This window comes from Eschscholzia californica, unplaced genomic scaffold, assembly GCF_041429995.1.
Source record: "Eschscholzia californica isolate CP2 unplaced genomic scaffold, dmEscCali1.0.p SCAF_6, whole genome shotgun sequence".
Classification (NCBI taxonomy): domain Eukaryota; kingdom Viridiplantae; phylum Streptophyta; class Magnoliopsida; order Ranunculales; family Papaveraceae; genus Eschscholzia; species Eschscholzia californica.
The window spans coordinates 6,495,551-6,521,850 of record NW_028238483.1 but is presented as its reverse complement, the minus strand read 5'-3'; the positions used below and the strand labels follow the sequence as shown (position 1 = coordinate 6,521,850).

The window sequence follows — 26,300 nt, the reverse complement described above, 5'->3', positions numbered from 1 at the left end:
GGAAAGGCCAAAAGGGTCCGAATGGAGATTCAGGACAAGATAGAAGGAAGGCTCTTTGGGCCGGCCATGAGATGGCCGACCAGAGTAAGTGGGCCGGCCACATAAGGCCCATGGTGGGCTGCCCTGGCCGGCCACACTTAAGGGGATTATCAAAATACCCCAAAAAGGGTATTTTGGTAATTATCTTTTCTGTGACCCAGAAAATAGAAAACCTAATCTGAATGAGATTCTAATTAGGGTTTGTCTATATATTGGGTCAGTTGAGAACAGAAAAGGTGTGGATTTTTCTCTAAGGAAAAATATACAGCTCTCTCTCTCTGAATATACAGCTATTGGAGAGAGAGGAATATAGAAAAAAAGTTCCCATTCTATCAATCTAGTCAAGAAGAAGAGTTCTTCTCAACCTTCTAGTAAGTCCTAGCAGTCTAAAAGGAAGGGAGATCAAGTCTATTCACTCGGTGTCTCAAGTAGAGGAGCTACAGTTGGAGCTCTCGATCTTTGCATGCGATTGGAATGGTTCAAGGGAAAAACGCGTTAAGGTATTTATCCCTCTCTAGTTCATTGATTAGTTTATGCATGTCGATCCTGGGCAATCTAGTGTTAAACATGGGATGTTTGAGATTCCGCTTACAACACTAGTTAGTGTATAGGATACACAAAACCCTACAGTAGCTTCATCTAAGTTTGGGGATAACACTTTCACATTGGAAGTCTCACTTAAATCGTCATATCATTGCATGGACTGAAGGGTTTTCATAGGGTATCTCATACACCTAATTGTCTAGTGTTGGTAGCGGAATCTCAAACATCTCTATGTTTAACACTAGTTTCCAAGATCTATACATAAACATACCAATGAACTAGATTGGAAAGAAGATTACCTCTTAATCGCTTTCCCACGAACTAAATCCCGACCAGTATTCGGAAGATAAGAGCTCCAAGTGTAGCTCCTCTACTTGAGACACCGAGTAATGACTTGAACTCCCTCCTTTCAGTCAGCTAGGACCTTCTTGAAGGTTGAGATGAAGAACTCCTTCTTCTTGACTAGATACTTGAGAAAACTCCTTTTCTCCCTCTCTCTCTGAGATGTATATTCTGAAACTCTTTCAGATGACAGTTTCTCTGTGAGAGTTGCCTCTACCTTCTGTCTCTTTCTTTAGGTTGTATAATTAGGTATATATAGAAATCCCAAGAAAAGGTATTAGACCCAAACTAGGATTCCTAAAACCTAATTACAAGGCAACTTCCAAAATTACCCTCTTTAGGGTTACTTTGAGTGGCCGGCAATCACATGGCCGACCCACCTAAAGCCTTTCCGGGCCTCCCTTTTGGGCCCGGACATGTTTGTATCTCTTCGGACTTCTCCGAATTAATATGGACTTACCAATAATGGATCCAATCCACTTGTTTGCCATTCTCCTTCTAGTCAATTCTCTCCGTTCAAATCATTACTCTGATGTGTAACCCTTGTAGGATCCGGTCTATGTTAGCCGCAGATTATCGAAGTCATCCGACGATCGTAGTTGGCTTCTAGCTAAGCATTACGACCCCTAATTGGACAGGACTAATGATCTTCCGAGTAAGGTCATTAAGATCCTATTCGCCAAATTGTACGCATTGCAACTTTGGTCGAAGGACACTCTCTCGGAAGGATACCATTCCTTCAGACCGAGGCAATATATCCTTCATGGACGTGAGACTGATCCTTCCTGGATACTTCATTTTTTGGGTTGACCCTCAAATCTTCCGATTACTATTGTATGGGGAGTCATCAACCATTAATCCAGTAGGTTTACAGTAATTTTCTTTCTTTTTCATTATCATCGTCTGGCTGAAGACGATAAACTTAGCGCTACTTGGGAGGCAACCCATGCTTCTGATGTAGGACAGTATAGTCTGGTAATATCTTTCCTCTCATATTTTTATTTTGGCATAGTCTTCAGAACATTGAGGACAATGTTCGGTTTAAGTTTGGGGATAGGAAAGAACTTTTGCTAAGTCCTTCATTTCGAAAATTCAAGAGGGTTCAAATTTTTTCAATTTTGGACCGAAAATGTGAGTCTAATAGTTGTTTTTGGCTTGTTAATAGTTATAGAGTCGAGTTGATCGTACTATCCTGTTTTTTAGAGTTTCTTCATGAATTTCGAGTCTTGAGGTCGTCTGTGTGCTAGCCATGTGAGTATTATGGAAGTGAAGGGTAGACAGTTCTGAGAGAACTAGATTGATCATTAGTGGAGACTTAACCCTTGTGAGATTTCTGAGCCTTTCTATTACCTTTGAGCGTACTCTTCTGCGCTGACTCTGAGTAGAGTGAAGAGCTACTCAACCTCGCAACTTTATAAAAAGAGCTCATTTAATCTCGTGTGCTCAACTTCCATAGCCACTAGGAGTGACATTAGAATAACGAATAAACCTTACTCTTGTAGTCCATGAAACCCGATAATAGTGTCAACTTTAGGAAGACGGATACTCCACCATCCATTCATCATATGACTCCCGAGAATGAAGGCATGAAAAGTAAAGAAAGAAGAATGTGAAAGCAAAGTGCGAAAAATGGACAAGTTGATTGTTGAGAATACTAGTGTTGGTATTGCATTGTTTGTAGTTGTGTTGAAAAAAAAAATTGAAATTGAAGTAAAAAATGAAAAAAACAGAAAGATTGTGTAAAAAGTTCATGTGAACTTTAGTTTGTTATGTAAAATAAGTGTTCGAAGCAAAAAGCTAAGTATGGAAGTTGCTTGAAATTCTCTAGCATTGAAGGCGTCGACATTCTCGGGATCTCATCACCATCCATCTCATCGCTTGTATCCGTTGACCTTTAGGAAACATTATTAGAAGGTAGAATGGGTGAGAAGCGTAAGTGAGCTTCTCCATTCCATTTAGTGGTTATTTTCCTTTTCGAAGATCATTCGTTCTAAAATGTTGTCCTCACCATTTTTATGTGTTGAGTTCAAGTTAGGTGATCACACTCACACATACGAGCGAGCCATTTCTGAGTGATTTCATTTTTAGAGTGTATGTCTGTGAGGCCAAAGTCGAGGCGAAATGTATTAAGATAGGGATCAAGGTTTTGTCTGCTTTAAACTGAAGTGATTCTCATTATGGCTAGTCGCGTACACTTCGAGTCTAGATTATTAGTGAAGAGATTTTTAACGTCTGTATAGTGTTGTTAACTTTGACTGATTCCTATTAGCTTGCTAAAATTTTCTAGGAGATAAACATTTTTGGTCCATCTTAGTTGACTTTGATTGTTTTTGGACCCTATTGTGTTTTTGAAATGTTTTTGAATTTTGTGGGTACATTCTCTGGAAACCCTCACGAGACAAAACTCGTCCACTAGGGAAACTTAGGGGTTCAACGACTTGTTGCATATGCTAAATGCAACCGGGATTCCTCCGAAAGTGAGTTAGGTTTTTGTTATGTTTTGTTTTGCTCGGGGACTAGCAAAATCTAAGTTTGGGGATGTTTGATGGGTCATGAAAATGTCCCATCTAAGTCGTTTAATTTAGCCAAGGTAGTCGGTTTCGAGTCTTTATTATAATAAAATGGTTGGTTTTCTTGATTAGGTGTCTTTTCAGAGTTAGGTGTGAAAAACGGTTAAAAATGAGATAAGGGATGCATGAAGGGTATTTTGGTCATTTGGAGTCGAGGATATTTTGGTAATTTGGCCAAGTTCAGTGCATGAGTGAGAAGTAGAGCCCAAGACGAACCCGTAGGAGGAAACGGAAGTCGAATCCGAGTCCGGATGAGTGAACTAGGCAAAGTCAAATTTGGGTCAAATGCTGTTGACCAGGTGGGACACATTCGGTAGACATTCGGGCGTGCGGGATTCTGCGGGACACGTGGCGCAATCTGGTTGCCGTCTCATCTAATTCCTATGTTTCCGCTCAACATCGAACTGGACCCTTAAAGCCTGATCTGATACAACACGTCGCAACGTATTAGCGTAGTCCCAATCCCACGTTTTAATCCTGATCGTCCGCTTCCTTGCAAATAAGATCTGACGGTTGCTGAGTAACCATTTAGGGTTTTCTACTTTTAAGCCCTCCCAATTTACCTAAAAGCCCCTCCTTTTTGTCTTTTTCAATTTTCAACCAACAAGAATCTATTTTTTGAGTAGAAAGCAACCCTAACTTCCTATTTTAACCTTCTTTCTCCCATTTTCTCCCAATTAACTCCTAAAACCCTATCCATCAACCCATCTATAAATAAATCTCTACCTCTCTCATTTCTCCCTAGACTTGAAACCCTCTCAATCCCTCTCCTCTTTTAGCCTCCATTCTTTTCTAACCTACCTCTTTCTCTAACCCTAAAATCATCTTCTTATCTCCTTTTCTAGCCTCCATTCTTTTACTACCCATTCCACCATAATTTTTTCCAATCTCTTTTCTTTTCTAATTTCTTCATCTCTTCTCTACAATTTCTTTCTATTTCTAATTTCTTCATCTAAACTTCTAATTTCTCCTTAACTTCTTCTCTAAATCTCTTCTTCTTCTATCATCAACTAAAAAGCTACTATTTGGAATCTTTGGTGTAATATTATTGAACACATTTGGAGCTAATATTGAACATCAACATGGTGGCACCTGGAGCTATGGATCTAAATCTCCTTTGGTGATTTCTTTTCATTTTCCATTTGTAATTCCATTTAATTGTAGTTTAATGAATATTTCTCTAGATCCAATGAATAGCTAATCTTATATTTAGGGTTTATGATGAATCCTATTATGGATCTTTTTAAGATATGTGATTTGATTAATTAAACCTTTTTATTGTGCTTTAATGTCTTTAAATACATTTTTGTTAAATTTATTTTATATTAATTTAAATTATTTTTATATAATATAAAAATAATATAAAAATTGTATAAATTTATATATATATTATTTTATATAAATTTAAATTTTATATAAATAAAATAATATATATTATAAAATATTATATAATATGTTATATATTATTATATAATATATATTATATAATATATTATATAATATATTATATAAATTTAAATATTATATAAAAATAATAAAAATAATATATATTATTTTATACAAATAAAATAATACATATAATAAAAATTTAAATAAAATAATATGAAATTTAAATTTTATATTATTTTTATATAAAATTTATATTATTTTATATAAAAAATAAAATAAAGATTTAAATACATGAATATGAAATGCTTTTATCAAGAATACCTCCTGAAATTTATATAGTTCATTATATTAAACCTTGAGTTATAAAGAAAGAGGCTTAGTTGATTAATTATATGTGTTAAAAAGTGAACTAATATGGTGGATTTTAAATCCTAGATTTTTCTTTCTCATCTTACCCCCTTCCTATTTAGTTTGTCATTGTTTTATTATTTTCAAAACTAAATTAAAAATATTAAAGGTGGTGTTCATTTAAGATTTAGATAAAATTACTTGTCCCTTGGAACGATTTCCCGATTTACAAACTTTACTATAACTTGATTCCTACACTTGGGGAATAACCCATTTTAGGCCTATCACTACATCCTGATAACTATCGTCTAGTGAACGCAGGATGATGTCAATCGCCATTTCGACTGGCATAGGAGATCCCATCTATTCCATGTCTTTGAAGTGATCAATCATCTCCAAAACATGGTGACGAACGGATTTTGAATTCCTTTCTCAAGTCGTTTTCCCAGTGTCACCATTGTGATTCTAAATCTCTCCATTCGACATTATGTTCTAAACACATCTCTGAGTCGTCGAATGATGGTATATGCTTCCATGTCAATGAACATATCTTGATATTTTTTTTCCATGGACATTAGCATTAAACCGGTTACTGGCGCTGACTTCCTTTGAATAACGTCTACTTACTTGCGCTCTTCATCAGAAGAGGTTTCTGAAAGCACGGGGATTGGAGTGTCCAATACTTCTGCTCTTGCTCCAAGAACCTTCCTCAGATTTCTGTCCCATTGAACAAAGTTGGTATCGTTCAACTTCTCAAGTACGGTATAGAGGTTGAAGATGTTGTTGGTTGTCATAATTAAACTACATCTAAGAAATGCGAAAGTGATTAAACTTGTTATCCTGGCAATTTTCTTAATTTGCCTATATTATTATTCTATGTTTGTTGTCCCCAAAGAATAATATAATTCCAAGATCCCATTCTTTCGAAATTAAGCGTACTTTGGCACTGCCCTTAATTCGTCATCCTGGGTGAGTAACATCTTACTGATCATACTCCTATGATCCTTGGTTAACGAATTTAACATTTAAACGTCAAATCGTCCTTTAACCCCGAAATCTAAAATCCTTTTGCTGACTCGTTGAGAATAACCATTTAGACATGTAGACCTCTTCATAGATCTACCCATATTGTCCCGAGGTAAAAGATGGCACCCTCCTTTGGCATGACCCACCATCGATGAACAAGGGCTCAACAGGTGTCTTAATCTGGGTAGGCTTTACTCAAAATTCTTTTTGGGACTTATTACGTAATTTATCAAGTTGCGTTACTGTGAACACTAGCATAACCATTCATGATTTATTACGTAAAATTTTATATAGGTTTGCGTAACAGTCTTAGTATTACCCCTTAAAAGATCTCATATTTTAAGTTTATTTCTTGTTCGCCTATGGTTCGTTTGGATTCGTATCCAAGAACCTCTATTGACTACTCCCACTTGAACCATGATCTCATTGTTCTGTTTGTCAATAGATTCTAAGACCCTATACTCTAAGTATTATTCGGGCACAACTACTTGTGCTGAGAAACAAGAACACTACAAAAAAAACGCCCAATAGGGACAGGCGTTTTTGCGTTTGTCCCAAAAAAATCAGTAATAGGGACAATTTTGTTATTTTTGTCCCTAATAAAATAACAACGGGGACAAATTCACCATACGGACTAGTTTTTCTCGGCCAGTTAGAAATAAAAATTGGGGAAAATTTTAGATAAGACGCGCAAAACGTGAAAAACTTTTGCTTTCTTCCCTCCATTTTTTTCTCATTGTTTTTCCCCCTTTTCTTTCTCTCTTCTTCACGATTTTCCTCCACGATTTTTCTCCACAATTCTCTTCTCTTGCACAGTAACCACGATTAATCTTCAGATCATTTTAGGGTTAGTCGTTCTAGGGTTTTTGTTGGTCCATCTTCTTCTTTCTTGTTGCAGGCTTAGGGTTTTTGTTCCGTTTCTTCTAGGGTTTTGAGTGAAGAAGGTTGATCTTTTAGGGTTTCTGTTACGAGGCTTCAAATCCAGGTTAGTTGTTCTTCTTCCTCTTCCTCTTATTCTTCAAATTAAGAAATCTAAAGTATATGGTTGAATGATATCAAAGTATTTTGTGTTATTTTACTATTATCCAGTAAGAATATAAGAATGGAATATAAATCCCAATGTTTGGTTTTTGTAGTTCAGCTGCTGCTGAAAGAACAAAAGTCGGAGTATAATCAAATTGAATTCCTCTCAAAACCGTATCTTCAAAAACTCGAATTGATTCGATATAACAACTATCTTGACCAACCCAGGTATCAACACTTCAATTCTTCAAGTGGTATTTACCCCCCAAACAACTGATGTAAACTTTCTAGGGTTATCACAGAAAATGTTGTTTCTATTTTGTCTTATCTTTGGTTTTTCTGTTATCTGTGATTGCTTTTTATAACTATGTTTAACTCTTAGTTGTTTCTCTTGCAGATGCATAAATCAAGAGAAATCCAATAGTGGCATAACTTAAACAGGTGATGTAGAACTTCTTCACAACTTCTTCCATAGAAGGCAAGGACCCGATCTATTGATATTGTGCCATTGTGGTTTCAATTTGCTAAACAAAATTTGTTATAATGGTTCAAGGTGGATTAGAATGTAAAACTGAGTCTAATAAACTAAATTGGCAGGTTCAACATCTGATCCCATGTTTTCTAACTTCTTCAATTTTGTAGATAGTAAGTTGTTTGTGTGGATCAACTATTTCTTATAGAAGTGGAGAAAGGAACATTTCACTCCATTATGAATCAATCTATTTCATTTCATAGGAGTGGACTTATTTCAGATAAGAAGTTGATTTTCTTTTTAGACTCAGTTCTCTAACTTTTTATTAGTTTAGGTTTTTGTATGAAACTAAATTAGGGTTAACATACCCTGTCAACCTCTTATTGGTTAAGAAAGTATTTACATTTAACTGTTATGAATTGATTGTTTCTCTTCATGATCTCCGTAATTTATCTTCACATAATTATTTGTTAAACTTAGTTATACTTCTTGTAACACTTTCATATTTAGGTTTGTGGAACAAGTATATCTAGGTAAATAGTTATTTTTTATTCTTATTGAATGACTTGGGTTTAATAGTCCTATTCCTTTTGGTATTAGATATTTTTTATCATCATTGAATTTGGTTGGTTGGTCACTGGGTGACTTTGACTCTGCTCATGTTGCCGCGAGGTAAGAACAAATTACGATTTTGATTATATTGGATTTTTCTTGTGGCAATGCCTAAAGGAAGGGAAACAAAAATCAACTTTCATTGGAGTTCATAGCAGGTGGTGTCATGTCAGCAGCCAACAAGAGATGCATGACTTGATAGGAGATAACTCAAAATTAAGACTTGATGGTGTGATTCAATATCCTCAAGTACCATATATCATATATCTGTTTTACCTTTAACATGTTTCTTTTCCTTTTATTTTCTAATTTCTTATTGTTGCTTGTTTATGAAGTTGACAGGCATCATGTTGTCATTTATACCGCCATTGCACCCAATATAATTGTGGGTTAGAGGAGCTAGACTGGAAACTAAGTCTATGAAATTGTTTGTTTTAACATGTTTATGAACAACCCCAAATTACTACTAACTACTTGAACATGTTTGTGAACAACCCCAAACTTTGCTTAAACGTTGTGAGAAAGTAAACAAATGCAAATCTGATTGTTTATAAATTTCTTTTGAAATTCTTCTAGGGTATTTCTTCTGATTCGATATTCAATGGCAAATGTATCCATCTTCAACTCTTTTACTTTCCAATGATCTCATTATGTTCCATATGTTGTTTTGCTCAGCCAAACTTTAACACTTCGAATGGAGGTTGCGTCAAAAATTTCAAGTGCATTTTGCAGCAATGGTGGATTGGATCGCCTTTACTTTCTCCTTGGTAATGTATTTTGTACAATTATGCTTCAATTGTTAGACAAGAATTGCTTATCATGGATGAATGCCTAAACATAATATGGTGTTATGCAATATGTTTTATACCCTTTGCTAAGTCGAAGTATTATGTGATGTTCATCCCACCTTAACATTGATGATTACTCACTTTCATTACCTTTTCATTATCTATGTTGAGCAGTATATTTTAAGCACAAGTGTTTGATGATAAACTAGAAACTACATATCGAACTGTATTGGTATGTTTTGCTCCACTTTAAGATTTTCAAATTTCTTCAGGGTTTGTGTAGGTGCATCTTAATTCATTTTAAAAAGGTACTGTTTTCATGGATTATATAACGTTACATTTTCTATATATCCAGCACATGTAAGCTTACCAATACACTTTGATGTGATTCTCATTAGTGTTTTTGATTTGTTTCAGTGGATGCATCATCATTGTTGTGTATGAAGGATCTATTATATTTTGTTGTGGAGATTCAAGTGCAGCACACAATCATAAATGTATTTTATGTTATATTTTGGTATTTGGTTGGATATAAACCACATATGTAAAGAATGACTCTGTACTGTATTTTCTTCTATATATCGAAAGGAAACTCTAATTTAAATCTTATTTGTTATGCATTTATCTTGTTATATTCTGTATAAATAATAAGTTTACTTTATTAGACAACTCATGTGAAGTATGTGGAGAGGGAAAATTGATTTGTTGGATGTCTTTTTGAAATTGTTGTTAGTAGGGGAGGAAGTTAAGTAGCTGGCTCAAATATAAATTTCTATATTTTCAAATATATATATATATATATATATATATATAAAATAGTGACTGTTTAGGGACAGTTATCTTTTGTCCCTAATAACCATTGGGATAGGGACAGCTACAAATCGTCCCTACAAGAGTACTGGGGACAGAACATATCTGTCGCTATAACTGTCCCAAATACTATTTGGGACGCCACTTTCTAGGACGGACAAAATTCGTCCCCAATACGTTAATGGGGACGGAATTACTGTTTTTGGGACGGATTTCTGCCGTCCCTAAAGACCCTTTTTTTTGTAGTAACCAATAATCTTATCTAAAGGTATACTATTCTACGCAATCACATACATCCATACATACAATAATATGACACTCATAATAAACAAAGTATGTATCCTAGATTCGTTTCTAGGTTTGCTATGTCTCGTATAGCTAATTGTGGGAAATTGTGACATCTCTATGTCTAATGGGCTCTAAAGTTTGTTTTCATAATACTCAAACTAGAAGCACATTATGTGTCTTCCTTAATTGTTTCCTAAGTCAATATAAGGAAAAACTCCGTCCGAGCTCTCCTATAACCCGGGTTAATGTCGGAAAAAATATGCTTGGAACCGGGAGAAAAAGGTCTGAAAAACTCCCACTAAGGTCAAGGCCCAAAATGCCCTCGAGTCATACTCAAAAAGACCTAAGTCAACCCTGGTCAAGGTCCTTTGACTGGTCTCGGGTCAACCCTTGACTTCGCCTAGTCAAGGTCCGGACCATGAGACAACACGTTCCTGTCGTGCTCAGTCTCTCGGGCAGCCGCGTCCTAGCCTAGCTAGACGCTTCTGGCCTAGGACAGACCATAGGCATCTCAGATGAGATGTCTAGGATGCGTTCTGGACGCGGCCTAGAGGCGTCCAGACCATTGGGTCTAGTATATGTCCTCTCTGAGGCTCAGTCTGAGAGGTGTTGGAACATTTAGACGCGTCCCATACGTGTCTTGGGTTGGGACAGCATATAGGCCATCTCAGATGCTTGGTCTGAGATGCACTTGTGCATCACAGTCGCGTCCCAGACGCTTTTGTGCATGCATGGCACGGGCATCCTGCACAGGATGCCTTTTGGACGCGTCCTGATGCGTCCTAGACGCTTCTGGTTGCTTCAGACGCGTCCTAGACGCTTCTGAATGCTCCGGTCACATCCCAGGCGCGTCCGGAGGCTTCCAGTCGCATCCTAGATGCGTCCGGTCGCTCCATACGCATTCTGGATGCGTGCGGTCCTCTGTCCAGTGTCCCGGTCCTAGACCGAGACATAATAGGATTCCCATGAGCGCGTCCAAGATGCGTGAGGGACGTCCGAGACGCGTCTGTCTCAGACTCCTATTCCGTCTCGGACTGGGATATCCCAGATGCGTCTTTCTCGCGCTGGGACGTCCGAGATCCGAGAGTCTCGGACTCCTAGTCCGTGTTGGCCTAGGATATCCCAGACGCGTCCTAGACGCTCTGGGATGTCCGAGACCCGAGAGTCTCGGACTCCTAGTCCAGTCCGGACTAGGAATCCTGGTCCTTCACGGACTGGGATTTCCAGTCCGTGTCCCACCCGATCTCGGACTAGCTGTCCGAGACGTGCTGGTTCGGCCCGGACGCGTCCTGGCCGGTCCGGCCAGTTGGGTTTCCAAAATTTTTGGAAACCCTAGTGTTCGAACTGATTTCTTTTCTGTTTTTCACTGTTCCAGCTGCTGTTAGGTACTGTTTTTGACAAATTCATCAACCAAACTTCATGGTTTTGCTGATTCTTATCAGAAAACTTAAAACCTAAAGCTTGTTTAAGAAAACCCTTTCCATAAAACTATGTTTTTAGTGTTTTAGGTCATTGAATCCTATTCAAAACCCTAATTGATCTAATCAAAATATGCTTGAATATCCATTCAAACACCATTAACACTATTATCTAGTTGTTCAAGTGTGAATCTAATTCGTCTAGTCAAAGATAGTTCATGCAAACGGCTCGTGATGTCACTAAAGGGTTATGAGTGTATCTAATACACCTAATTGTCTAGTGTCCTAAGCGGAATCTCAAATATCTATATGTTTAACACTAGTTTCCAGGATCTATATATGAACATATCAATGAACTAGTACATTCGGAAGATAAGAGCTCCAAGTGTAGCTCCTCTACTTGAGACACCGAGTATATAACTTGAACTCCCTCCTTTCAGTCAGTTAGGACCTTCTTGAAGGTTGAGATGAAGAACTCCTTCTTCTTGACTAGATAGTTGAGAAAACTCCTTTTCTCTATCTCTCTCACTGAGATGTATATTCTGAACTCTTTCAGTTGACTGTTTACACACTGAATTGTGTTGTGAATTTCTCCTCTTCAGAATTCTCTCTCTTTAGGTTGTCTAATTAGGTATATATAGAAATCCCTAGAAAAGGTATTAGACCCAAACTAGGATTCCTAAAACCTAATTATAGGATAACTTCCAAAATTACCCTTTTAGGGTTCCCTTGAGTGGCCGGCCAACATAGCCCTTTATGGGCTTCCTTGGCCGACCCACATTGGGCCTAACCGACCATGTAATGGCCGGCCCCTTTCCTTGGTCGGCCATCACATGGCCGGCCACCCTAAAGCCTTTTCGGGCTCGGACATGTTTATCTCTCTTCGGACTTCTCTGAACTAATTGGACTAACCAATAATGGACCCAATCCTTTCTAGTAAATTCTCTCCGTTCAAATCATTACTCTTATGTGTAACCCTTGTAGGATCCGGTCTATGTTAGCCGCGGATTACCGAAGTTATCCGACGATCGTAGTTGGCTTCTAGCTAAGCATTACGACCCCTAATTGGACCGGACTAATGATCTTCCGAGTAAGGTCATTAAGATCCTATTCGCCAAATCGTACGCATTGCAACCTTGGTCGAAGAACATTCTTTTGGAAGGATACCATTCCTTCTAACCGAGGGAATATATCCTTCAGGAATGCAGAGCAAGATTTATGTCGGTTATTAGTGTTTGCGTATCCCTGTGTATTTCAGACCTAGAAAAAGAGAGTCGGTTATGCAGTGTGTCAGTTGGATTAGAATTTTAGTTGCTATATAAACTAAATCCCGAGGGATATCTCAGTGTCGAAACAGAGTCGAATTCTCACGAATCTCTTGTGTAACTTGTTTGCATATCATAGTGGAAATCATCGCTCCATTGTTGCCGTGGAGTAGGTTTCACTAACTGAACCACATAAATCTCTTGTGTTCTCAGTGATTGTTCTTTATTTCCTATTGCTTTTCTTAGATTACTTGCTTTCGTCATAACCGTTTCACTCTATCTCATCTGCTTGCACGGTGTTAATTTATGGAAAAGCCGAATAAAAAAATACATTAGTTTAAATGTTTTTGACACAAGCAAAAGAAAATTTGCGGAAACCATTTCTTTTTTCTTCATAAGGGAAATCGAAAAATGCTTTAGACAAAATGTTAGTGCTAGGTAAAGTTTGTCAAATGCGAATGGTGTAATTGAGAATATATATTTTCTTTTTTCACAAAACAATCAAAAAATGCTTAAGCTAAAATATTATTTGTCCGTTAATGGGTTTGCCAAATGCAAAGGGTAAGATGTATAGCATATTTATTTTTGCATAAGGAAGTTTGTAAAATACATTAGTCTTAATGTTATGTTTCGGTTAATGTGTTTGTCAAAAGAAAAAGATAAAAATGTAGAACACATTTCGTTCTTTACAAGACAAATTACAATATGCATTAGCCGAAATATTATTTATCCGTTAATGGATTTGACAAATACTAAGGTTAATATGGATAACATTTTTACAAAAGACAATTAAAAAAAATGCATTAGTCTTAATGTTTTTGTTAAAAGCAAAATGAAAAATGTGGAAATTATTTTGTTCTTCACAAGGCAAACCGAAAAATGATTTAGCCAAAATGTTAGTGTCAGACAATGTGTTTGTTAGATGCAAAGACAAAATGCAAAAAAAAAAAAAAATGATTTGCAAAAAATTTTTTGACCGAAAACAAATTTATTCAGAAATTTAAAAAAATTTTGAGAGCAAACCGAGATTAATTCAAAACGTTTCAAAAATATCTTTCACATTGATTTCGCGAAAATAATAAGGACGAATTCGACCAGCCTTTTCAGTTCTGGGGTAAAATTGTATATTTACAAAGTAGATTTTTTTTTTATCAAATATCACTTAGGCCTGTATACGATAGCTTACCGGATCGGATATAGGCATATCCGTATCCGAATCGGATAAGCTATCCGATAATCCGTATCTGATAATTATCCCATGGATATTATAAATCAATATCCAAATCAGATAATATTAACGGATATCGGATAATATCCGACATCCGAAACTTTAACGAAATTTCAAATTTTTTCTTTAAATTTTTAACCATTAGATCTAAATAATAAATCTCCACCATAAATTTTAGAGTTAATTCCTATTTGGCCCCCTACTTTGTGACCAGTTTCCTTTATGGCCCCCTATTTTTCGTAAATTCAAATATGGCCCCCTTTTCTTAACACCGTCAGTCAACTTTTATGATTAATCTTTTTGTTTCCATATTTACCCTTCTTATAATAATGATTTCTAAATTCAAAATTGGTCCCCTTTTAAACTTGGGTCAATTTCCAAAAAGCTATAGCTACTTTAGAAAAAAATTAGGGGGCCAAAATATAATACATATAAAAAAAATTAAAAACACATCATCTCTCCCTCTCTCTCTCTCTCTCCTCCACATCACTTATCTCGTCATCTCATCATCTTCTCCAATGAAGGTCGTCAGCCAGACAAATTTTCCGGCGACCTTCAAATTTATTTATTTTTCTCTCTAATTAATCTCTCTAATTAATCTCTCTCTCTAACTAATCTCTCTCTAATTAATCTCTCTCTAGAGAACTAGTATTACCTAATTATCATCAACAAGTATCTCAGCCACCGCGAATCTCATCTTCTGAGATTAAAAAACTACCACCGTCACCGGAGAATCGTTCTCCTGGTTTATCATTACCAATTTTTGATACGAAAGAGAGTCTTCGAACTCCATGGAAGCTACGAGAAGCTCCCAGACTTTCTCTTGATAGCAGACCAAGTTTTGATGGAAAAGGAAAATTATATCCGAGAGAGATCCAAACATATACAGCAATTCTTTCTTCAAATCGGTGTCAAAGTTTTGCAGAATCATCGGATTCTGATGAGAATGATAAGCAGAAACATTCACCTAGTGTTATTGTTAGACCTATAGGACTTGAAGCTTTGCCGGATTCCGGTAGAGAACCGATTAAGAAATCTAAACTTAGAAGATCTTCATCTGAGTCAAGAGTTTTAAAAGATTTTCAGTATTGATTCATTGATTCTGAAATTTTGAATTCAGATAATGTAGTTTTTTTTAGATCAAAATAGATTCAAATCTCAGTCGCCAGAATTAATGGAGTATTTCATTATGAAACCATAAAGATCATCTTCATCACAGTATTCATCTTTACATTCAACATTCAGATCTAGAACTGTAATTAAGAGAAATCTTATTGATTCATTACCAACAATAACAAGATCAAAACCTAATCGTTTAGAAATAGAAAGAAATAACAATCAGAAAGAGAAGAAATCAAGAAGTTTATTAAGATCATCAGATCTAAATGAAAGTTCAGCTAGTAAAAGTTCAAGTTCATTAGCAAAAAGAAGATCATTAAGTATTGAGACTCAAAGGACAAGAAATGATTCAATCGATCAAAGAATAATTTCTCCAATTAATTCACCAAGAGTTAGTCCAAGATCAAAAACTGGATCATTAGATCAAACACCAAACCAGACACCAAGAACAAGAAAATTAATGACTACTGATTATCTCCTATAGAGAGAATTTCTAGTCATTTAGATGATGATTCTTCTGCTACTTCTTCACCTATTGAATCAGAGGTAACTTTAATTTATACAATTTCTTTCGCGACCAGAGAAATTAGAGAGAGAGAAATTTAGCGATGCAGCTTATCAGAACCTTCTATCCACGATTTTGTGGATAATATGGAAAACTAGATGTGATCATTGTTTTCAATACGAAATAACTGATCTCTCCCATATCATCAAAATGATCTATAAATTCCCTAAGAATATGTTATCCAATAATAAAAACATCAAACCCATACAAACTAAATGGAATCCCCCAGAAAATTCTTGGTTGAAAATCAATGTAGATGCATCTTTTATTAACGTGAATGAAATGACAGGTATAAGTTTAATTATTCATGATGCTGGGGCAAATTTCATAGAAGCACATACGTCTATATCCAGGAGCAGAAATAGTGAAGAAGGGGAAGCAGTTGCTATCCTTAACGGCCTAATCTGGGCGGCTGAACATAATTACAAAGACATCATCATAGAGAGTGATAATATTAATATCATTAGTCATATCCAGAATCCCAAGCATGAGGTTCATTGGCAATCGCGAGTACACATCAAGAAAATCCATGAAACCAAAAATAAGATTAATAGAGTGAAATTTAATTACATTAACAGGAAATTTAATATGCCAGCAGACAGGCTTGCGAAGCGAGCGAGGAAGAAGAATAAATCTGAATCTTGGAATAGAATCCCTTTCTTTTTAATTCCTTTGTACTGTAATAACACTTTGATTTATTAATGTGATCCGAACAACTTAACAAAAAAAAAAAAAAGAGAAATTAGAGAGAGGGATAAGAGAGAGAAAGAAAAAAAATTTGAAGGTCGCCGAAAAATTAGGCCGGCCGGCGACCTTCATCGAAGAAGATGATGAGGTGGCGAGATACGTGATGTGGAGGAGAGAGAGGGAGAGATGATGTGTTTTTTAATTTTTTTATATTTCTTCTATTTTGGCCCCCTAATTTTTTCTAAAGTAGCTATAACTTTTTGAAAATTGACCCAAATTTAAAAGGGGGCCAATTTTGAATTTAGGAATCGTTATTATAAGAAGGGTAAATATGGAAACAAAAAGACTAACAATAAAAGTTGACTGACGGTGTTAAGAAAAGGGGTCATATTTGAATTTACGAAAAATAAGGGGCTATAAAGGAAGCTGGTCACAAAGTAGGGGGCAAATAGGAATTAACTCTAAATTTTACATATTATTATGAATAAATTTAAATTTTTATTATTTTTTATATTACTTATCGGATACGGATATTTATCGGATCGAATATTAGTGTATCCGTATCTGATATCCGATAAGGAATATCCGTATCTGATATCCGAAATTTCGGATATTCTTTTGAAATTCGAATACGGATGCGGATCAGATGTCGAATGTTCGGATATATATTAAAAGGCTTAATATCCCTCTAGATTAGGCCAGGTTTTGTATTACCCCTAATTTTTGGCTTTTAAATTACCGATCCTTTGAAAAAAATAGCTAAGGTTTCTGTAGCTGTGAAGGGCGATTTTGTGAGGATTTTATTCCTCGTCAGAAGCCAAATTTAGGGTTTGGCAAATCGACTGTTACTAGGAAGATTGGTGGTTCGCTCTTACGAAGAAGTGATTACCTTAGGTTAGAGTTATCCAATGGTGAAAGATTTTGAAAGTAACGTAACCGTAATGGGTAAATTGATAGGAAGAGAAAGAAATTTGAAGCTTAATGAGGAGGATACCAAAATCAGAGGATTATGGAAGGAAAAGTTTAGTGATTAAGCTGATCTCGGGGAAAACAATTAATGTGAATAGTCATAGAGACATACTAACCAAGGCTTGGTGGACTACATTTAGGGATAACTTGGATAAAGGAGTTCTTTGATAACTCTCACTTGGTTACCTTTGAACACACAGTTGATAGAGATGAGGTGGAAGATGGGTCTCCATGGTATGTTAAGGATGATCTAATATTATGGAAAAGAGCTACGAGAAACAAGCCACCATCAAAATACCAACTTAACAAAGTCGAGTTCAATGTACAAATTCATGGTTTTTGTTATGACAATCGGGGTTTAATGTGATCAATACGAGTAATCAAGACAAGCAATAGCAATAGGAATAGTAAAAAACAATCAAGACAAAACACAGAGATTTACGTGGTTCGGTTGGTGAGACCTACTCCACGGCGACAACGAAGCGATGATTTCCACTATGATAAGCAAACAAGTTTACAAAAGAGATTCGTGAGATTGTATCTTACTGATAACTCCTTAGGGTTTAGTTTATATAGCCACTAAACCCTAATCCCACCGCCTCACCGACTCTCTTTTTACAACCGACATTATACACGAATAACACTAATCACCGACATAAGCCTAGCTTCGCGTTCCAGCTCTGTCTCGGAGTCCAGCTTTGCCTCAGAGCACTGCTTCACATACCATCTCTGTCTCAGTAATCAGCTCCTCTAATGGGCCAAAGCTTCGGTTGGTTGTACCGGGTTCGATATCAATCCATATTCGAGTCACTTCCAACAATTCTCCACCTTGACTTGAATATGCTCCTCTTGACTTAGATCTGCCACCATCATAGCTCAACGCCTCTGAGTCATCGTCGCTCCAGCCCTGGTGGGGCTAACATCTGGAAATTCCAATCAAGTCTAAGCAATGCTTAAACATAAAGTTGTAACTGCCTTGGTCAGCATATCCGCTAGATTCTCTGCCGGAGAAACCTTCTTCATCGTGATCTTCCCTTGTTCAATCACGTCCTTGATAAAGTAATACCTGACGTCAATGTGTTTAGTTCTCTTGTGATACATTTGATTTTTCGTCAAATGAATAGCACTCTGGGTGTCGCAGTAGACCTCTGTCACCTCCTGCTTCAGGCCCAAATCCCGAACTAAACCACTCAGCCATATTGCCTCCTTCACCGCCTCTGTTGCTGCCATGTACGTCGACAGCGCTACCACCGATTGCAGCACTGCTCTCCAACTAATGGCACTCCCGCAGAGTGTGAATGTATAGCCCGTAGCGACCTCTTCCTATCAAGATCCCCCGAAAAAACCGAATCTACAAATCCAACTACCGAACCAGTCAGCCCTTCTGTCGTAAACCAAACCAAGCTCCGCAATTCCTCCCAGATACCGCAGTATCCATTTCACAGCCTGCCAATGATCTCTCCCAGGTTTGCCCATGTATCTGCTTACTACACTAACAACATGTGAAATATCAGGCCTTGTGCACACCATAGCATACATAATGCTACCTACTGCATTTGCATAAGGCACCCGAGACATGCACTACATCTCGTCATCAGTTGTTGGTGAGAGTTCCCCCGAAAGCTTGAAGTGTGCTGCCAATGGAGTATTGACAGGTTTTGCCTCAGTCATACCAAAATGTTCCAACACCTTCTCGATGTACGTTTTCTGAGACAAGAACAGTTTCTTAGCAGATCTGTCTCTCCGTATCTCCATACCCAATATCTTCCTTGAGGCACCCAAATCTTTCATTTCAAACTCACCCTTTAATTGATCCTTTAACATGTGGATTTCCGACATATCCTTGCAAGCTATCAGCATGTCATACACATACAGGAGTAGATACACATAAGAACCATCTGATAGTTTCCTGTGGTACACACAACTATCATACCTGCTTCTGTCATAACCGTTTTTAGCCATAAACGTGTCAAAACGCTTATACCACTGCCTAGGAGACTGTTTCAGTCCATACAAAGACTTCTTAAGCAAACAAACCTGGTCTTCTTTCCCGAGAATCTCAAACCCCTTTGGCTGATGCATATAGATTCGTTCCTCCAGCTCCCCATATAAGAACGCAGTCTTAACATCAAGCTGCTCCAATTCCATATCATACAAAGCAATCATAGCAAGTATCACTCTAATAGAGCTATGTTTAACAACAGGAGAAAATACCTCATCGAAGTCTATCCCTTCTCGCTGTGTAAACCCCTTAGCTACTAACCGTGGTTTGTAACGTGCATCTTCCACCCCTGGGATTCCTTCCTTCTTCTTGAAAACCCATTTGCTACTAACAATCTTCTGACCCTTAGGCAGCTCGGCTAATTCCCAGACCTGGTTCTTCCGAAGAGACTCAATCTCTTCATTCATGGCAAGAGACCACTTCCGTGAATCATCGCTCCTCGTAGCTTCTTCATAAATGCATGGCTCACCTCCATCTATGCTTTCTCCCACACTTAGTGCAAATGCAACCATATCTGCCATCCCATACCTTTCCGGTGCCCGGATGTCTCTCCTTCTCCTGTTCCTCGCGACATTGTAATGAACCAGCTCTGGTTCATCTTCCTCAGCTTGCTCATCTACCTGAGGCCGAACCTCTACCGGAGTGTCTACCTCAAACTCCACCTGCTCTCCATGATCTTCCTGCTCCACCTGTTTACCAACACCCTCCCGAGTATCTACAGGCGTTACTTTCTGAGTTACCATGGCTAACTCATCAAAAGTAACATCTCTACTTATGAAAAACTCATTCGATTTTCCATCCGGATTCCACAACCGATAACCCTTAACTCTAGGTTCATACCCAAGAAATACAAATTTCTTAGCCCTCGGATCAAGTTTACCTTCTTTAACATGTGCATAAGCCGAACAACCGAAGATCCTCAAGTTCTCATAATCACCAGGATAACCAGACCACACCTCATTAGGAGTTTTACACTCTATAGATGTACAAGGTGAAATATTCACCAGAAACGTTGCCGTGTTCACGGCTTCAGCCCAGAACACCTCTGGCAGCCCTACATTTGAAAGCATACAACGAGCTCGTTCCAATAGAGTTGTTGTGGGGTCTTTCTGACTGTATGGTGTCTCACTATCCCTTCGTCTACACAGAACCTATTAAACTCGTCTCCGCAAAATTCCGTGTCATTGTCAGTCCTCAAGCGTTTGATCGATTTCCAGTCTGCTTCTCGATCAAGGTCTTCCACTGCTTGAACTTGACGAACGCCTCATCTTTGCGTTTGTGAATGTGGACCCATACTTTCCTGGAAAAATCATCCATCAAGGTTAACATGTATCTACCCCTACTATGCGAGCTGACCCGAAAGGGACACCAAAGATCTGAATGGATGTAATCCGGAGTTCCTTTGGTATTATGAACCGCTGTACTGAACTTTACCCGAAACTGCTTCCCGAAGATGCAATGTTCACAGAATTCTAGTTTTCCAACCTTCTGCCCACAGAGTAAACCCTGCTTGCTCAGTATAGTCATCCCACTTTCACTCATATGCCCTAATCGCATATGCCATAACTTGGTAATCTCAACTTCCTTGTCTGATGATAATACCGCTACAGATCCGGTAACAGTGTTACCCTGTAGCACATGTAGACCATTCTTTTTCAACCCTTTCATAACTGTAAGACTCCCCTTAAAAATCCGAAGAGCACCACCTTCACCAACATATTTGCAACCATTATCATCCAGAGTTCCCAAAGAGATTAGATTCCTCTTCATATCTGGAACATGTCTGATGTCTGTTATAGTCCTCACAACACCATCGTGCATCTTGATCTGAATAGTACCAATTCCAACCACCTTACAAGGAGCTTCGTTTCTCATTAACACCTTACCACCATTAATGACTGTGTAAGTGGAAAATCATTCTTATGAGGACATACATGGAATGTACAACCAGTATCCAAAATCCACCTATCTTCTGCGAAGCAGGCATTGATCGCCAGAACCATAGCTTCATCACATTCTTCAATGATGGCCAAGACACTACCATCATCTTCTTCGATGACTGTTGCCTCTGCTGGCTTCTTCCTAAGCTCAGGACAATTCCTTTTGAAGTGTCCCTCCTTCTTACAGTTAAAGCATCTGTACTTCTTAGGTTTCGATTTAGACCGAGAACGGCCCTTCCCATCGACCACATGCTGCAACCTTCCCCTTACCACCAAACCATCACCTGAACTGCTTTCTTCCATTGATCTCCGTCTCAACTCCGTTGAATTCAATGCTGCTTTAACATCCTCAAAGGTTGTAGTTGTTTTTCCAGACATAAAAGAATCAACAAAGCTCTCATATGATGGTGGCAGGGATGCAAGCAATAGTACTGCCTTATCTTCTTCTTCGAATTTGACATCTATGTTTGCCAAATCTAAGAATACTCGGTTGAGTTCATCCATATGGTCTTTCAATGATTCCCCTTCTAACATCTGTAAACTAAATAATTTCTTCTTTAGATACAAACGATTAGTTAGAGATTTAGTCATATACCATGTCTCCAGCTTACTCCATAGCCCATCGATTGTAGTTTCCGTCGCTACTTCCCGCAAGACCTCATTGCTCAAACAGAGTAGAATCTGACCATGAGCTCTCTCCATGAGATCTTCTTTCTCTGCTTTTGAAAGTGATTCAGCGAGTGCAGCCTTCCCATTCAACGTCTTCAGCAGACCCTGTTGAACTAATACTGCTCGCGTCTTAATCTTCGAAAGATTAAAATCGTTACTTTCATCGAACTTCTCTATCTCGTATTTCGTCATCACAGAAACCTCAAAACCACAGATCTGATACCAGTTTGTTGTGACAATCGGGGTTTAATGTGATCAATACGAGTAATCAAGACAAACAATAGGAATAGTAAAGAACAATCAAGACAAAACACAGAGATTTACGTGGTTCGGTTGGTGAGACCTACTCCACGGCGACAACGGCGCGATGATTATGATAAGCAAACAAGTTTACACAAGAGATTCATGAGATTGTGTCTTACTGATATCTCCTTAGGGTTTAGTTTATATAGCTAGTAAACCCTAATCCCACCGCTTCACCGACTCTCTCTTTACAACCGACATTATACACGAATAACACTAATCACCGACATAAGCCTAGCTTCGCATTCCAGCTCTGTCTCGGAGTCCAGCTTTGCCTCGGAGCACTGCTTCGCTTACCAGCTCTGTCTCAGTAATCAGCTCCGTTAATGGGTCCAAGCTTCGGTAGGTTGTACCGGGTTCGATATCAATCCATATTCGAGTCACTTCTAACAGTTTTCAAATTGAGATTTTAACTATTGAAGCAGCAAGAAAGATTATAGCATTGATTGGGGAGCTAAAACCGATTAACTCTGAAGAGGTTACTAAGTAGGGGAAGTATGAAAGGATTAGGGTTTGCATGGACATCAATAAAGCGTTGAAGTCAAAGATCAAAATCAATTATCGAATCAAAAGATGTGTACTCTTGTAATTAAATATGAGAAATTAGTAAAGTTCTGTTACTGCTGTGGAAAGTTGGGGAATATGTATGAATGATTGTTAAGCTAAGGCAAAAGTTCGGGAGGTAATATCAGAGAGTTGGTCGGAGGAGCTGAAAACTAAGTCAAAGAATTACATTACAGAGCCTCAATCGAGCTTGGTATTAATTACAGGACGGGAAAGAATTTTTACTTTTGAAACAGGAAATATAGGAGAAGAGGCGAGCAAAAAAACGGTGGCCGGTGGGTTAGACGATCCTTCGATAACATAAATTGCGGTATCTTCTTTTATGAACACTTAAAGTATGGATACCATTATAAGAGTTGACACATGGTAAGGGTAAAGGAAAAAATGACCTAAAGAAGTCAAAAATATCAGAAAGAACAACGAATATGAAGTTAGTAATGGGAGGGAAAGAGGTGGAAGGAGAAGCAAGTGGGGAAAATGTTAATGCACCAATGATAGTTTCAAATAGGGGCGAGCGACGGTCGGTTTTTTCGGTTTTGACTCGAGCCGAAGTCGAATCAATAAGTAGCGGTTTGCCTAAATCATCGGCCGAGTCGAGCCGATCATTCCGCCGGACGACATGGTTCGACTCGGTTTGGTTCGGCTCGGTTGAGTTCGGTTGACCGGTTTAACCGAACACAATTTAGAGAAAATGGTAAACTAATGTGATTCATTTCATTGCATATACCAAAAATAAAATTAAGAACCCATCGTACTTTTCCACCATTACATATACCAAAAATAAAAATTAAACTTCATCGTACTTTTTCACCATTACAAACAAAAAAAGAATTAGAATTGCGAATGCAAATAATTTTAAGTTACTAACTAAGAATAGGTAGTGTTACATAGAAAATCAGTAAAGATTTGATTAGGGGTTGATGAAGCCGACAACAACAATTAGGAAGGAGGAAGAACAGTAGTATGGAAGACTTGATTAGGGGTTTGCTAAAAGATTTCCTTTTTTAGTTTAACACTTTATAACTTTACAAAATTATTATTACATTTTTTCTTAGGGCTCGGTCGGTTCAGTTTGGGCAGTTTCTAGAAACTCAAGTCGAGGCCAAATTAAACCGATTTGGGTTGATCGGTTTTTCGGCCGAACCGAGTCGAACAGTGATCGGTTCGGCCCAAAAACCTATCGCTGCGGTTCGCCTTGGTTTGGTTCGGCCAATTAGTTCGGTTTTTGCTCACCCCTAGTTTCAAATCTAGTTAGGGTGAAGGTGATGGGGGTGAGAAAATTGTTCATTGAAGAGGGTAAGACGAAATCAAGTATTGAAGAACTTAATTTGTGTAAGGATGGAAAGAAAAAGTCTCGATCAACATATACACATATCAACCCGATCGAAACAAAATTAAAGACAATGAGGAGGTTGCCAAAGTAACAACTGATTGTGAGAAATTTTGTGGAAAACCAAATTGGTTCCTGGAGATACCTGGCACGAGAAGTACATTAACCGACTAAACTTTCTGCAGCGACGAGCACATCTCGGCTAAAGAGATCTCGAGCAGATGATGGGTTGGAGGACGAAGTAGAGGGAGAAGTAGAGAAGAAGGGGAAAATAGATGCTGAAATGGGAGATGTTGAACGGGTAATGGTGGCCAACCCTATAAGATCGCAAGCTCAATGATAGTACAAAGTTGCAGTTGTCGAGGAATGGGGAATGACCCGACAATTCTGCACTTGAATACATTCCTCCGGACAGTTAAACCATCAATAGTTTTTTTGTTTGAAACAAAACTATCGCAACTTTCGTCTGAAAGGTGGATTCAAAAATTAGTCTATAAAAGCCATCTCATAGTTCCATCTTCAGGTCTTAGTGGGGGGGCTCTGGCAAGTTTGGGATGATGAAGTGGATATTGAAATTATAACATATTCAACGAATTACATCCATCCTAGAATCAAGGAAATTGGGAAAGAATAAAAGCGGAATTTATTATGAGTTTATGGACCTCCAAACCCAATAGATAGAAATTAATTTTGGGACTTCCTACGAGAATTTGGGAGGAAGGTGAGAGAACCTTGTTGTGTAAAGGGATACTTCAATGCTATAGAAATGGAGGGAGAAAGATGGAGTGCAAAATGTTTTAATAAGATAGGTGTAGAAAAACTTAGAAGCATGATTGAGGATTGTAATTTGATCGATGTTGGGTGTTCAGGTCCAGCTTATACTTGGGTGAATGGAAGGGGTTTGAACACCATATTCAAGAAAGATTAAACCGTGTACTAGTCAGTCCGGAATGGAGACTTCACTTTCCGGATGCGTTAGTCAAACATCTACCTAGGTTCAATAGGGATCAAGCCCCAATTATATTGAATACAGTAAAAGCAAGAAAAGGGTAGGCCAATTGTTTGAGCGAATTAAGCTTGCGGAAGAAGAGCAGTTGGTAGTGCAAAATCAGTCTCCATCAGAAGAGTTGATTGAACTAGAAAAACAAGTTACCCATAAACTGGAGGAGTTGGGAAAGTTAGAAGAGATCTTTTGAAGAAAGAGAGCAAAGAAACATTGGTTAGAGGAGAATGACAAAACTCCACATTTTTCTATCTATCGGTTTTGAATAGAAGAGGGGAGAATAATATAATGTGGAAACTGGCAGGTCATGGTTGCTCTTCGGACCCATCTATAATTATTAACGTTTTTGTGAACCATTTTTACAGGGCATCAAGGGGGGGTATATAAGGGAATTTTAAAAAATGATAGAGTTATCTGATCGGCCTCTCTCGGCTATAGAAAATCTAAGGCTAAGTGGTATACCGACAAAAGAGGAAATATGGCAAATAATAAAGGAGATGGAATCCTGTAAAGCGTCTGGACCTGATGGATTTTTTATGCTTTTTTGTAAACGATGTTGGACAGTTATTGGAGATGAAGTTACTAATCAGTTTAAAAATTTCTTTGAAACGGGAAGACTTCCAGCTAAACTATATCATACTTTATAGCATTATTTCCCAAAACATAGGCTTCAAAATCTCCTATAGACTACCGTTTGATCTCTTTATGTAATGTGTTGTATCTCATAGTTACGAAAATTTTGACAAATCGGCTTCGACCAATTATGGACAAATTGATTTCTCCAATTCAAAATGCATTTGTACCAGGCCACTAAATCTCGGATAATATAACTGTGGCACAAGAAATTTTAACTCTATTGCTAAGCCTACAGCTAAAGAATTAGCTTTTGCACTCAAAGTTGACATGGCAAAAGCGTAGGACAGGGTGGATCAGAATTTCTTGAGGTAAGTCCTAAAGAGGTATGGGATTATAGCATTCTCTCTTATTA

At 37.8% G+C, this 26,300-nt stretch overlaps 1 long non-coding RNA gene and 1 pseudogene across 2 annotated transcripts; both read left to right on the top strand.

Annotated features, from left to right (window-relative positions):
- The first annotated feature begins 6,964 nt into the window (after positions 1 to 6,964).
- LOC147531011 (uncharacterized) lies at positions 6,965 to 9,727 on the top strand. 2 transcript variants are annotated; one of them, XR_015228025.1, is made up of 5 exons: positions 6,965 to 7,242; positions 7,394 to 7,508; positions 7,678 to 7,721; positions 9,040 to 9,131; positions 9,570 to 9,727. It is a non-coding gene; the product is annotated as an uncharacterized LOC147531011 (long non-coding RNA). The 2 variants fall into 2 exon arrangements; XR_015228024.1 differs by lacking the exon at positions 9,570 to 9,727 and adding an exon at positions 9,327 to 9,436.
- A 3,942-nt stretch (positions 9,728 to 13,669) lies between these two features.
- On the top strand, positions 13,670 to 16,248 carry LOC147531010 (uncharacterized; annotated as a pseudogene).
- The last annotated feature ends 10,052 nt before the right edge of the window (positions 16,249 to 26,300 follow it).